We start from the raw sequence: 13,750 nt of genomic DNA on the forward strand, positions 1-13,750 counted from the left end.
CTCTGCAAAGTGTTTTCTAATTTTATTGGCCCTCTAGTCTTGGAGTTGTCTTATAACTTGGATTCCCTAATTGCTTAATAATTCTAGTTAATTACAAAATACTTAAAGGTGGCTATAGCTCTTATACAAGCAAGTAAATTTAAAAAATTAGGACTATATGAGTGCCCATCTGTACCACCCAACACTTAGTTTCCTCCACAGTGAAGAAAAAAGATTCATATGGTCATGGATGGATAATTAAGACTTCGTAAAATGATTACATTTTGTTCCTTAAATTAACACTTTTAATGTTTCCTGAGAACGTGTTTGAATTTCCCTTCTCCATTTAGAAATGCATTTAGAAAACACTTCATTTTTGTGATCCAGAATTCTCAGAAATAAATCACAAGCAGATACATATTGTTCAAAAATAATGAGGAAGTACTTTCTGCAGCTTGCATTAGTGGTTGGCAGTGATTCCGGGGTGATTAGGTTAGGAGACTGCACTGAGGCATGTTACCAGCGAACCCCACAAGGTGCTCTCCTCCTTGATACAGGCAACTGCTTTCTGACCTAAGTTGCCTTGCCTCTTGGGAAGATAACAACCATTACATATTCTTAAATAAAACCTGAACCTTACTAGCATGATGAACACTAATCACTGTATCACTGTGAAGCTTATTAAAAATGAATGAAAATCCAGCAACCAGCTTTTCATCAACATATTCATAAGACTATTCCCCTCCCCATAGTGGAGAAGTACTCTGCAGGCTCGGCTCAGTGCGTTAAAGGCTCCCTCAGTATGCATTGACACAGTGGACCATAGCAGCTCTGAAAGAGCCATTATAGTCTATCATGTCAATGGTCTGTGCACGAGGACTCCCTTAGTATGCATTGACACGATACACCATGATGGCTTCAGAACGTATGATTATGATTTCAATGGAAGAACCATAATGGTTGCATTAAGATTTCAGTGAAATTTCAATGGAAGCATCTCATATACTTCTTGTGAGATCATAATGACTCAGATGAGTTTGTTATGATCTCAGTAAAAGTGAAAAAAATAAAATAAAGAGCAACACAGCCAGTAAGATCGGGTTCTTCCGAAGTCATATTTTTATCCCTCCCTGTTTTAAAGCATTTCCTTAGTTGACACAAATAATGAATAATCAGGGGTGAATTTACTGACAGGTTTACAAAAGGAATGTAAATAGTAATAGTAGTGATAACAATAAGCATATATTGATTACTATGCTTACTTGCTATGCCCGCCCCTGTGCTTACTCCACAGCTATCATCTCATTTCCTACCAAAACCACCCCTGAGATTAATACTACGACTTTTCCTTTATGACACATGGGAAAAGAGAGCTTTAGGGAAGGTAAGCAATTCGCTCAAGGACCTACATGGTCAAATGTTCTAAGAAAATGAGTTTAACAATTGGACTAATCTTACTTTGCCAATTACATAAATTCAAATTTCTGCATTTCAGAATTCCCATGAATGGTCACCATACAATTTCAGTTTATTAGTAAGCAATCATGTACATTTAATAAAACCAGAAGTAATCACGAATAACTTTTTGCAGAGGTCTTTCAAAAATTTTTCATTCAGTTCTCCTAGCAACTTGAGAGAAAGGTATGATGAGTCTCATACTATAAATATGGAGATGAAAACAGAAACCTCTGATGCATATCCCGTTTATTCAGTGTTCCTCCAAGAAGGTAAAACAGCCCAGGTCATCGACCAGTGGAGCTGGACTTACCTGTTTTGCTCCCCACATTCATAAACCTGTTCTTCTAATGAAATCGTAAGCAAAAGTTCAATATAAAAAAGAAGAGGCGAATTGCTTCTCCTGCAGTAAAGCTCACTGTTTGCCCCCCATTCGACCCTTCTGTCTGTTTTTAAGGGAACCCCTCAAACTACGAGAACAATGCTTTAAATAATTTTAATATTTAACAATCCATGTCTTTGTTTAAGATGTAAGTTGAACCCCACGTATATACTGAATTTGTGAAGGTGATAGAAACAAGTTTAAACAATTACCTGCTTTCTCATCAAACCACTGGAATTCTAGGTAAGGTATAAGATTTTAAATTAGCCTCAGTAGAAAGTGCCAGATGAGCGTTCCTCAGGAAACTGGATTTTTATGAAATTCACGGAGGTGGTATTCTTCCCAGTGTGGGAGGGGTGATTAGCAATTGACTATAACAAGTATTAAATATCATTATAGTATGTTGGTAAGAGGAATTTTACTCCATGCTCCATGTGTTTTTATTATTTTTTATTTTTTAAAAAAGATTTTATTTATTTGACAGACAGAGAGTACAAGTAGGCAGAGAAGCAGGCAGAGAGCGAGGAGGAAGCAGGCTCCCTGCTGAGCAGAGAGCCCGATGCGGGGTTCGATCCCAGGATCCTGGGATCATGACCTGAGCCGAAGGCAGAGGCTTTAACCCATTGAACCACCCAGGCACCCCACTCCATGTGTTTTTAAATATGGATGAGGTTTAGGAACATTTTAGACTGGGAAGAATTATTTTTTATTTACCTCATATTGTTATAGCTGGGACCTTGAACCAGCCAGTGATCCATGTCATTTTACTGAATATGTCATATTAGAACAGCAGATTAATTCACGCCAACAATAAACACTCAGGGCAGCTGTAAGCAGCCTCCACTGTAATGTCCAAACAACCACGTATAACATTATGCATTAATATTGCTAACCCTGGTAGTAACCCTTTTCATAATAAAAGAGTCCTTTTACTCAGAAAACAAATCACATGGAAATGTCATAACGTTCCCAGAAAAAAAACTGTACACGATTACAGATATATATTGAGGGTGGCCAAACAAAAGAAAAAAATAATTTGTCATCTTGGTTGACACAGTTTGACTCAGGTAGAAGGAGAAGGGCTTTGGAAAAATAAAATGTAAGCAGAAATATGATGAATGTTATTTTTTTGTTTAGGCTGTGGGCCACTTAAATGTAACTGAGGAATTCGAGCGTGCAAATAAAATTCACATTAACCTGTAAGGGTATTGCTGGAAGAAATATGTACCTATTTTTATCATAAATGTTCCATCTCTCATACCCCCTCAGAAAAAGGTAAAGGACATTCAACTGCACTGAGAAAGCAGTTGCCAATCACAGCCGTGAGGATACTGTCCCTGGGTTATAATTATTATTCTAAGTTCACTGTGTGATTTCAGACAGACATCACCGCGTTTCAGTAGCTCAACCAAAAGCCTCAGATTCCGATCGGTGAGAAGAATGCTATTTGCTCCTTTTTACCCTCACCAGAATATTGTGATGTTTCGAGATATGATGTCTGTTAAGTGCTTGCTTAGAAAGCAAGTGATTTATAAACACTGATCTTACAGGAGAAAATGTAGGAGCTTGACAGTCCCAGGAAAATGCAGTGACAGATTCTACTCTTTCCCAAACGTAGCTATATATATATATATATATATATATATATATATATATATATATATATGTATATGCTTAGTTTTTAAAGGAATGCAGAGTTAAGAATAAATTCTGAAAAATCATAAGATCCCACCACCATCTTTAGCTGAAATAAAAAATTTGAGAAGTATATATTATTATTGTGTGGTGCAATTGTTTCCCCATTTGCATGCTTCAATAATTATACGTACATACATTCACACATAGGCACACATAGGAATATATATATGAATATATATACATATATGTATGTATTGAGTATAATTTCTGAATATAGGTAGGCGTGGAGGAATATAGATAGTTTTTTAAGCTGTTTTGATTTCGACAATTTAAGAATTCCATATGCTTTGATAGATCATTTTTTTCTTAGTTGTAATTTTGATAACCAGTTATATATCTTAGTGGCATGGCAAATATTAATGCAAACAGTCCAATATTTCTGCCAAATATTGCATATTATTTTTCCTTTAAAATTTAAGGATAAATTCATATTTAACTGTTTTACTTAGGACTTCTCATAAAGCAGCAGTATTCTCATAAATGGAATGGGAGACAATACTTTTCATAAAGGGCTTGCAGAAGCACCTCATGCCAGCCAGACTCTACAATTTTAGGGAAGTAGTAAAGCACTCTGGTTCCAAAGAGCACCTCCTTTCCCTAATTGAGTTGTTCTAAAAGTCTATACATTTTTTCCCATGGGCCCCAACATCTCAAAGTCATCATTCAGTGTTTCCATATTCAGAATGTTGTTTCATGATGAACTGAATAATTTTATGTTAAAAATAAAATATTAATTAGCATTGTTCAAATGCCAAGATGCCTTTCAGGAAAGATGGCATTAGCCCTGGTCTATTCCCTTCTCATTTGACTTTCTTCCTTTCCAAAATTTATTTTTCATAACGGTTGATTAAAGTGCTCAGACCTCATGTGTCTTCAATTGCATGTTCTGTTAATTGAGATATGTTAGAAAAAGGTACAGAGTGCATTGATTTCCTCCATCTCTAAAATATAAGCTTCATTAGTTTATTTACTGAAGTATTTATAACAGTCTCAGAAAACCTAGAAAAATCAAAGCATTGCCTAGTACTCCCATTTCACCCTCAAAATTCAGTTGCACTGTGATAGCTTTCCCAAACCTGACACAGCTTCCTTCTGTCATGAAGGTAAGATAAGGGGAATTTTTTTGCCAACAGCTGAACAGCAGATTCCCGAAAAGTTGAAACACGCTGAGGAGCAGTTTTATCTTCTATGTCCCTGGAGGGGAGGGATATTCAAAAGAATAAAAGGGCAAGTGAAACTGAGAATCCTTGCTCATTCACATAGAAGTTCTAAGAAGTTCGGAGTACTTAATACATCATTGAGTCAATGCTCAAAGGCAAACCGAATTGCCCATATTCCTGTTTTCAGTTAGGTCAATGGAGTAAGTTAGGTACCTTAGAATATGCAATTAACTTATTCAGAGACTGGAGTATCATCGAGCCCATTGCAATGGCAATTTGCTAAATGGTACTCTAGTGACCAGGAAAAGGGAGTGCTGTTCACCACTTGCTAACTTATTTCCAGGAAGTCATTTGCACATTGGAAAACTCCAGCTGATTTATCCCATAAGGTACTAGTCATGGCAGAGCCAATTCAATGGTCTCAAAATCCGTCACACAAGCATGGCACACACATAGAATTTGGAACACAGATACCAGTGAGAGTAAGGAAAATATGGTTTAAAAATGCCTGTGAGAAATCCAGTGTGTTATTAATTTGCCTTTAATGGGGTTACATAGCTAACATGACCCAATGGTTGAGTTTAACCAGAAGCTTAACTAAGGCACAGAACTCAAAATACAAAAAAGAACCAGCTTTTCTTGGTGATTATGAGTTTGACAGAACTTTCAAAACTCAGAAATAATCCCACAGAAGATTAAACTAAGAAGCAGCATTTACAAATTTACTTCCTTGTTCTATTTACTCATTTTCCTATTTAAATTAAATATTATGCTGTTCTCTGTATTTAAAATTAATGGCAAACACAGTATTTGCAGAATATGTACAGCCAGTTTTGAAAACTCTTTCTTTTTTTGACCTATCATAAGGATACAACGTATGAGACAACCAGTTCTTTGCTATATGTGGCTTCTTAAAGATTCCTTAAAGAACATGCAATGTAAATTTTATTTTCCACTTATTATGTTACATGCAGTGTTCATAAAAACTAGAAAATATTGATTTTCAATAAAAACATTATTTAAATCATTTATTTTATGCTCACTGATTCAGAATTAGTTATAAGCCTTTTAAAAATTACATTTACTTCAATGTGTAACCTGTTATGACAGAGGAGCTGTGCTGAGTGGACAGTTGTGATAGAAGACTATTATTTGTGGGAGCTGCCCAGAGTCTTCCCCACAAAACTGAAAAAGTCAGCTCACACTGACTTTTTTTTTAAAAAGTTCCTTCTCTGGACAATGTAAAACATTTATTCTTGAAGAGAATTTATGTATGAACAACCCTGGAGAATGGCACCAACACCAAAATGAGGCCTAGAGTCATGCTTCATTTTTCCTTATTAGATTGAGCACCAGAATATGAAGAATTTCAATATTAAGCAAGAAGTTAATAAATCTGTTATCAGTCTGTGTGGAAACTTTCTTTTTTTTCTTTCAGCTCTTGATGAAGTAGTTGAATGTTCAAGTGAGCTGTAAAACCCTGATTTTAGATAGATAGGCAGGTAGATAGACAGATGATAGGTAAAAGTTTTCACATAACTGTATACTAAAATCAAAATGAGGGAAATAAGAAAATAGTGAAAGAAAAAAAAGGAAATCAATGAACTAAATTCTGGCTACATCTGGAAAAATAGTCTCCCCAAAATGGTTGAAACACTTAATTATTTGAGTTTGACATTCTTCCCATGATTTCAACATCAGGACCAATCTTTGAAGGACCATATCCTTTCTTCTATGATGTGTCAACAGATAGACTTCACCAGCCCTGTTGACACAGGAGATCAGCCTGGGATTTTTAGGCTATATACTGATGAGCCCTCATGGAAGCATGTAATACTGAGATATATTCAAAAGAGCATTCATAAACTAATTTTTACAGAAATCTCCCACAATATCAAAACTGTATTTAGAACTAAAAAAAATCATGCTTAAGAATAAAATAGACAATGCTATCTCAGTTTTACTAAATATGGAGAGCTTACTATGCTTGTGGTATTTTCTGAGTTTATAGTACACAATCCAAAGATTAGTAAGACTTAGTTTTCAAGGATTCACAGTCTAGCAGAGTAAAAATACAACTACATATTTAAAGAATCACTACAAGTTAAGGCAGAGGTATTAGCAAATCTAAAATCTGGAAAGGTTTACTGCAGAGGCATTAAAAGGGATTAGAATAAAAACAAAGTAACCATACCTAGTGGGTTGGGAAGCCCAGGGAATTTTGCAGACTCAGAGATCTGTGTTGCAGTCTTGTCCCTTCCAGTGACAATGACGAACGTCTGATGTGATGATGAAATAAACCTATTATAATCAATTACTATAGCATGGCAATAGAAACGAAAACTAAGGAGAAAAAAAGGAATGTTACAAACTGAGTACTACGGGGGCAAGCTGAATGGCCAGGATTATCCAGTGGTGCAATTAGGGGAAAATTTCAGCCTCACAGAGGGTGAAGAGACCTAAACGTGTCATAACTCCCTAGTGCCAAAAGTAAATAATAAAATGGTACATCAGAAGAGGACAGCTGATTACTCACACTTAAGCCAACAGTATGAGTATTACCATGGTAATGCTGTTCTCTTTGGGCCCTGAAGTCCACAGGGTGACACAATGGTTCATGGGGAGGTTTTGCATCCAATTCCGCAGCTGAAGAATCCAAGGCCAAAGGTCCACCATTTTCTGTAGCAGGCAGCAAACAAGTCAGTTCCCCTCCCTCAGGGAATAAGCAATTACACTGTAAACAGGTTCTGGTCATTTTGATTAAACTGCTCTGTATCTGGGGAGGAGAAACCTTGAAATACACATCTCTCAACTCAGAAATTCACTGATGCTTAAGGTCCATAGCAACTGCCTCTCTCAACACCAATATGAGAATAACGTGGGCCATCTCTCATAGAAATATTCTAAAGACATAATAGAAAGATAAAATTCAAATTTGAATGTTAAATATTGCTGTGAAGGAATAGAGATGAAAGTATAATAATAAATAAAAGGAAAAAGCAGATGGCAGTAGAGGAATAAGAATGAGGTAAGTAGGTAGATAGGGAGAAGGGTATAGATTAAGGCAGAGTTTCTCAACCTTACCACACTGACATTTTGAACCTTGGCACAAAAGCATTTGAGGACAGATAATTTTTTTTAACAGAGTTCACTAAGTTCTGGCTGCAGAATTAGGACACCAAGGCTATCTAGTACCCACCTGATCACTTATTTCTGCAGAAAGGCTAAAATCACAAAATGTAAGGGAGGAATCTTTTCTCTCCCTTGAGAGAAGCACATTAAAAGAAAAGTTTGCTCCTTTTTTTTAAGAAACATGTCAAAGAAAACGCCTTCTCAGTTTTTCAGAAAGTGCTTATCATTATTAAAAGGTAAAGCTCTGAAAACTCAAACAAAAGCTAGAAATGCGTTTCTTCCCATCTGTATTCTTTTGGAACCCAATAGGGAAATGATAACATAGTTAAGACTCATCAAAGAAAACTACACAAAACAGTTTTTGCAGTGTGTTTCTTTCAGAAGTATCAACTTCCCCAAACGTTCCCACACTTTAGGGGAAAAAAAGTTTATTTAATTTTCTACAGATACAAAAATAGCACACAGTTAAGTAATGGAGCTCTCACCGAGTGTGATAAAGCTGAGTCTGTCTTTCAGTTGGAAGCATATTCCTTTGCAGGAATCGCTCGGTACATTCTGTAGGAAACTAATGACTTGCAGAGACTCACACACTTGAGCTTTGCTGTTCAGTAATAAAAGCAGCCCAAATTTATTTTTTTAGCCACTCTGATCAATGTCAGGCTTATACACAATGTGTAAGCAGGAGTGATCTAAGTATCTGTTCATTACATTTCCAGACTCTGAAATCTGAGCAGAATGATCCGAGAAAGTCTGTTATTCTTGGTAGTTTCTGGCATGCTGCATATAATATATAAATACATCCTCAAACCAACAGACTCAGGAAATTATTAAAGACTGAAGACATATGTGGAATTTTTCTTGTCTAGGGTGTGCGGTCCCTCATTTGTGGTAGACTGTGTATATTTAAATGACTTATTTCATATAAATCTTACAAGAAAAACATAATTATGTGTAATTAAATTTTTTAAAATACCAACTTAAATTGAATTCTAATATAACATCATGTTGTTCCCACAATAAAGCAAACACCCTAACTTCATTTATTATGAGTCAACATGCATTTTATTGCCATGTCTCAGTTTTTAGATATTGGTACAGTTTTCCAGCAATAAGGTGGAAAATGAATGGCCTCCACCTTCTAAAAGCTTATACACTATCAGGGGAGAGGCCAGAGAGACACAAATAAGTACAGTACAGTGTATAAAAGTGTGAGCAATCACCACAGAAATGCAAGGTAATTGCTATGGTGGCACAAAGGGGAAAGGAAATGTTCTGCTGGAGGATACCACAGAGTGTTTGAGGACTGAGTGAGTTGGGGAGACTGGTAGGAGATGAAACCAGAGAGATGGCAGGCACGGGCAGATGTCTAGCTTTGTGGGCTCTTACAAAGACTTGGGTTTTATTCTGAGTGACATGACAGCCTTTGGAGGGTTTTGATTGGAAGAATGAAATAATCTGTTTGTTTTAGCAGGATCAATGGTGGCTATGTTGGGAATAAAGGGAGAGACAAGAGTGTAAGCAGGAAAGCTAGTTGGGAGTTGAGTACACCAATACAGAAGAAAAATAAGATGGTTTTAACCAGAGCAGAAGACATCATTGAAAGAAGAAAGAGTCAAGTTTTCAAAGAAATCCCTTTGGTATTAAAGCTAGAAAATAGTTTGAGGTGAGACTGAAAATTCTTACATGTGGCCTGGGGTGTTTAGATTTTATTCAGTAGTCATTTGAGAATCTCTGAAGGTACTATTACTTTAAACACCTTTAAAGATAAATTTTAAGAAAATTTTATAAGTAGTATATATTGAACTTGTGAATCTAGCATAATGTATAAACTTGTTGCATCTATATGTTATACACCTGAAACTAATGTAACATTGTGGATTAACTATACTCAAATTTATTAAAAAATTAAATGAAATTTAGAAGTATGTATTGATAAAAATGAGAAAAATACAATAAGAATCAAACATATAGAACTAGCCAAGAGTCAAATATAAAATACTAGCAAAATGGGGGGGAGGAGTCATGATGGCGGAGAAGTAGCAGGCTGAGACTACTTCAGGTAGCAGGAAATCACCTAGATAGCTTATCTAAAGATTGCAAACATCTACAAATCCAACCGGAGATCGAAGAGAAGAAGAACAGCAATTCTAGAAACAGAAAATCAACCACTTTGTGAAAGGTAGGACTGGAGAAGTGAATCTAAAGTGACGGTAAGATAGACTGTGGGGGGTGGGACCGGCTCCAGGCAAGTGGCGGAGCAACGGACCACAAAATCAGGACTTTTAAAAGTCTGTTCCGCTGAGGGGCATCACTCCAGAGGCTTAACCGGGGTGAAGCCCACGTGGGGTCAGCTTGGCCTCAGGTCCCACAGGGTCACAGAAGGATCGGGGATGTCTGAGTGTCGCAGAGCTTACAGGTATTAGAATGGGGAAGCCAGCTACAGAGACAGAGCTGAGGAGTGAGCTCTTAGTTCGGGGTTACCTTCAACCGGTCCCAGGCACGGTGAGCTCGGAGCGCGGCCGGAGGCCAGGCAGACGGGAGTAAATAGGTGCTGTTCTCTGAGGGTGCACTGAGGAGTGGGGCCCCAAGCTCTCGGCTCCTCCAGGCCGGAGACTGGGAGGCCCCCATTTTAATTCCCATCCTCCGGAACTCTATGGAAAGTGCTCAGGGAACAAAATCTCCTGAAAGCAAACCCAAGTGGATTACTCAGCCTGGCCCCTGGTAAGGCGGTACAATTCTGCCTAGGGCAAAGACACTTGAGAATCACTACAACAGGCCCCTCCCCAGAAGATCAACAAGAAATCCAGCCAGGACCAAGTTCACCTACCAAGGAGTGCAGTTTCAATACCAAGGAGAGTAGCGGAATTCCAGAGGAGGAGAAAGCAAAGCACGGAATTCATGGCTTTCTCCCCATGATTCTTTAGTCTTGCAGTTAATTTATTTTTTTTCTTTTTCAATTTTTTTTCATTCTTCTTCTGCTATTTTTTTTAACTTTTACCGTTTTCTTTTTTAACGTTTTTAATTAGTTTATCTAACATATATATATGTATTCTTTTATTTTTTATATTTTTTCTTTATTTGTTTTCTTTTTTTAATTGTTTCTTTCTTTTTTTTTTTTTTTCTTTCTGAACCTCTTTGTATCCCCTTTCTCCCCCCTCACGATTTGGGATCTCTTCTGATTTGGTTAAAGCATATTTTCCTGGGGTCTTTGCCACCCTTTTAGTATTTTACTTGTTCCTTCATATACTCTTATCTGGACAAAATGACAAGGCTGAAAAATCCACCACAAAAAAAAAAAGAACAAAGGCAGTACCAAAGGCTAGGGACCTAATCAATACAGACATTGGTAATATGTCAGATCTAGAGTTCAGAATGACGATTCTCAAGGTTCTAGACGGGCTCGAAAAAGACATGGAAGATATTAGAGAAATCCTCTCGGGAGATATAAAAGCCTTTCTGGAGAAATAAAAGAACTAAAATCTAACCAAGTTGAAATTTTAAAAAAAGGTATTAATGAGGTGCAATAAAAAATGGAGGCTCTCACTGCTAGGATACATGAGGCAGAAGAAAGAATTAGCAATATAGAAGACCAAATGACAGAGAATAAAGAAGCTGAACAAAAGAGGGACAAACAGCTACTGGACCATGAGGGCAGAATTCGAGAGATAAGTGACAACATAAGATGAAACAACATTAGAATAATTGGGATTCCAGAAGAAGAAGAAAGAGAGAGGGGATCAGAAGGTATATTGGAGAGAATTATTGGAGAGCATTTCCCCACTATGGCAAAGGGAACAAGCATCAAAATCCAGGAGGTGCAGAGAACCCCCCTCAAAATCAATAAGAATAGGTCCACACCCCATCACCTAATAGTAAAACTTATAAGTCTTAGTGACAAAGAGAAAATCCTGAAAGCAGCCCAGGGAAAGAAGTCTGTAACATACAATGATAAAAATATGAGATCGGCAGCAGACTTATCCACAGAGACCTGGCAGGCCAGAAAGAGCTGGCATGATATATTCAGAGCACTAAACGAGAAAAACATGCAGCCAAGAATACTATATCCAGCTAGGCTATCATTGAAAATAGAAGGAGAGATTAAAAGCTTCCAGGACAAACAAAAACTGAAAGAATTTGCAAACACCACACCAGCTGTACAGCAAATATTGAAAGGGGTCCTCTAAGCAAAAAGAGAGCCTAAAAGTAGTAGATCAGAAAGGAAGAGAGACAATATACAGTAACAGTCACCTTACAGGCAATACAATGGCACTAAATTCATCTCTCTCAATAGTTACCCTGAATGTTAATGGGCTAAATGCCCCATTCAAAAGACACAGGGTATCAGAATGGATAAAAAAAAAAAACAAAAACCTATCTATATGTTGCCTACAAGAAACTCATTTTAAACCCGAAGACACCTCCAGATTTAAAGTGAGTGGGTGGAAAGAATTTACCATGCTAATGGACAACAAAAGAAAGCAGGAGTGGCAATCCTTATATCAGATCAATTAGATTTTAAGCCAAAGATTATAATACGGGATGAGGAAGGACACTATATCATACTCAAAGGATCTGTCCAACAAGAAGATCTAACAGTTTTAAATATCTATGCCCCTAACATGGGAGCAGCCAACTATATAAACCAATTAATAACAAAATCAAAGAAACACATCGACAATAATACAATAATAGTAGGGGACTTTAACACTCCCCTCACTGAAATGGACAGATCATCCAAGCAAAGATCAACAAGGAAATAAAGGCCTTGAATGACACACTGGACCAGATGGACATCACAGATCTATTCAGAACATTTCACCCCAAAGCAACAGAATACACATTCTTCTCTAGTGCACATGGAACATTCTCCAGAATAGATCATATCCTGGGTCGTAAATCAGGACTCAACCGGTATCAAAAGATTGGGATCATTCCCTGCATATTTTCAGATCACAATGCTCTGAAGCTAGAATTCAATCACAAAAGGAAATTTGGAAAGAACCCAAATACATGGAGACTAAACAGCATCCTTCTAAAGAATGAATGGGTCAACCAGAAAATTAAAGAAGAATTGAAAAAATTCATGGAAACAAATGATAATGAAAACACAACGGTTCAAAATCTGTGGGACACAACAAAGGCAGTCCTGAGAGGAAAATATATAGCGGTACAAGCCTTTCTCAAGAAACAAGAAAGGTCTCAGGTACACAACCTAACCCTACACCTAAAGGAGCTGGAGAAAGAACAAGAAAGAAACCCTAAACCCAGCAGGAGAAGAGAAATCATAAAGACCAGAGCAGAAATCAATGAAATAGAAACCAAAAAAACAATAGAACAAATCAACGAAACTAGGAGCTGGTTCTTTGAAAGAATTAATAAGATTGATAAACCCCGGGCCAGACTTATCAAAAAGAAAAGAGAAAGGACCCAAATAAATAAAATCATGAATGAAAGAGGAGAGATCACAACTAACACCAAAGAAATACAGACAATTATAAGAACATACTATGAGCAACTCTACGCCAACAAATTTGACAATCTGGAAGAAATGGATGCATTCCTAGAGACATATAAACTACCACAACTGAACCAGGAAGAAATAGAAAGCCTGAACAGAACCATAACCAATAAGGAGATTGAAACAGTCATCAAAAATCTCCAAACAAACAAAAGCCCAGGGCCAGACGGCTTCCTGGGGAAATTCTACCAAACGTTTAAAGAAGAACTAATTCCTATTCTCCTGAAACTGTTCCAAAAAATAGAAATGGAAGGAAAACTTCCAAACTCATTTTATGAGGCCAGCATCACCTTGATCCCAAATACAGACAAAGATCCCATCAAAAAAAGAGAACTACAGACCAATATCCTTGATGAACACAGATGCGAAAATTCTCACCCAAATACTAGCTAATAGGATTCAACAGTACATTAAAAGGATTATTCA

The sequence above is a fragment of the Lontra canadensis genome, unplaced genomic scaffold, assembly GCF_010015895.1.
Source record: "Lontra canadensis isolate GAN:19392208 unplaced genomic scaffold, GSC_riverotter_1.0 scaffold95, whole genome shotgun sequence".
Lineage (NCBI taxonomy): Eukaryota > Metazoa > Chordata > Mammalia > Carnivora > Mustelidae > Lontra > Lontra canadensis.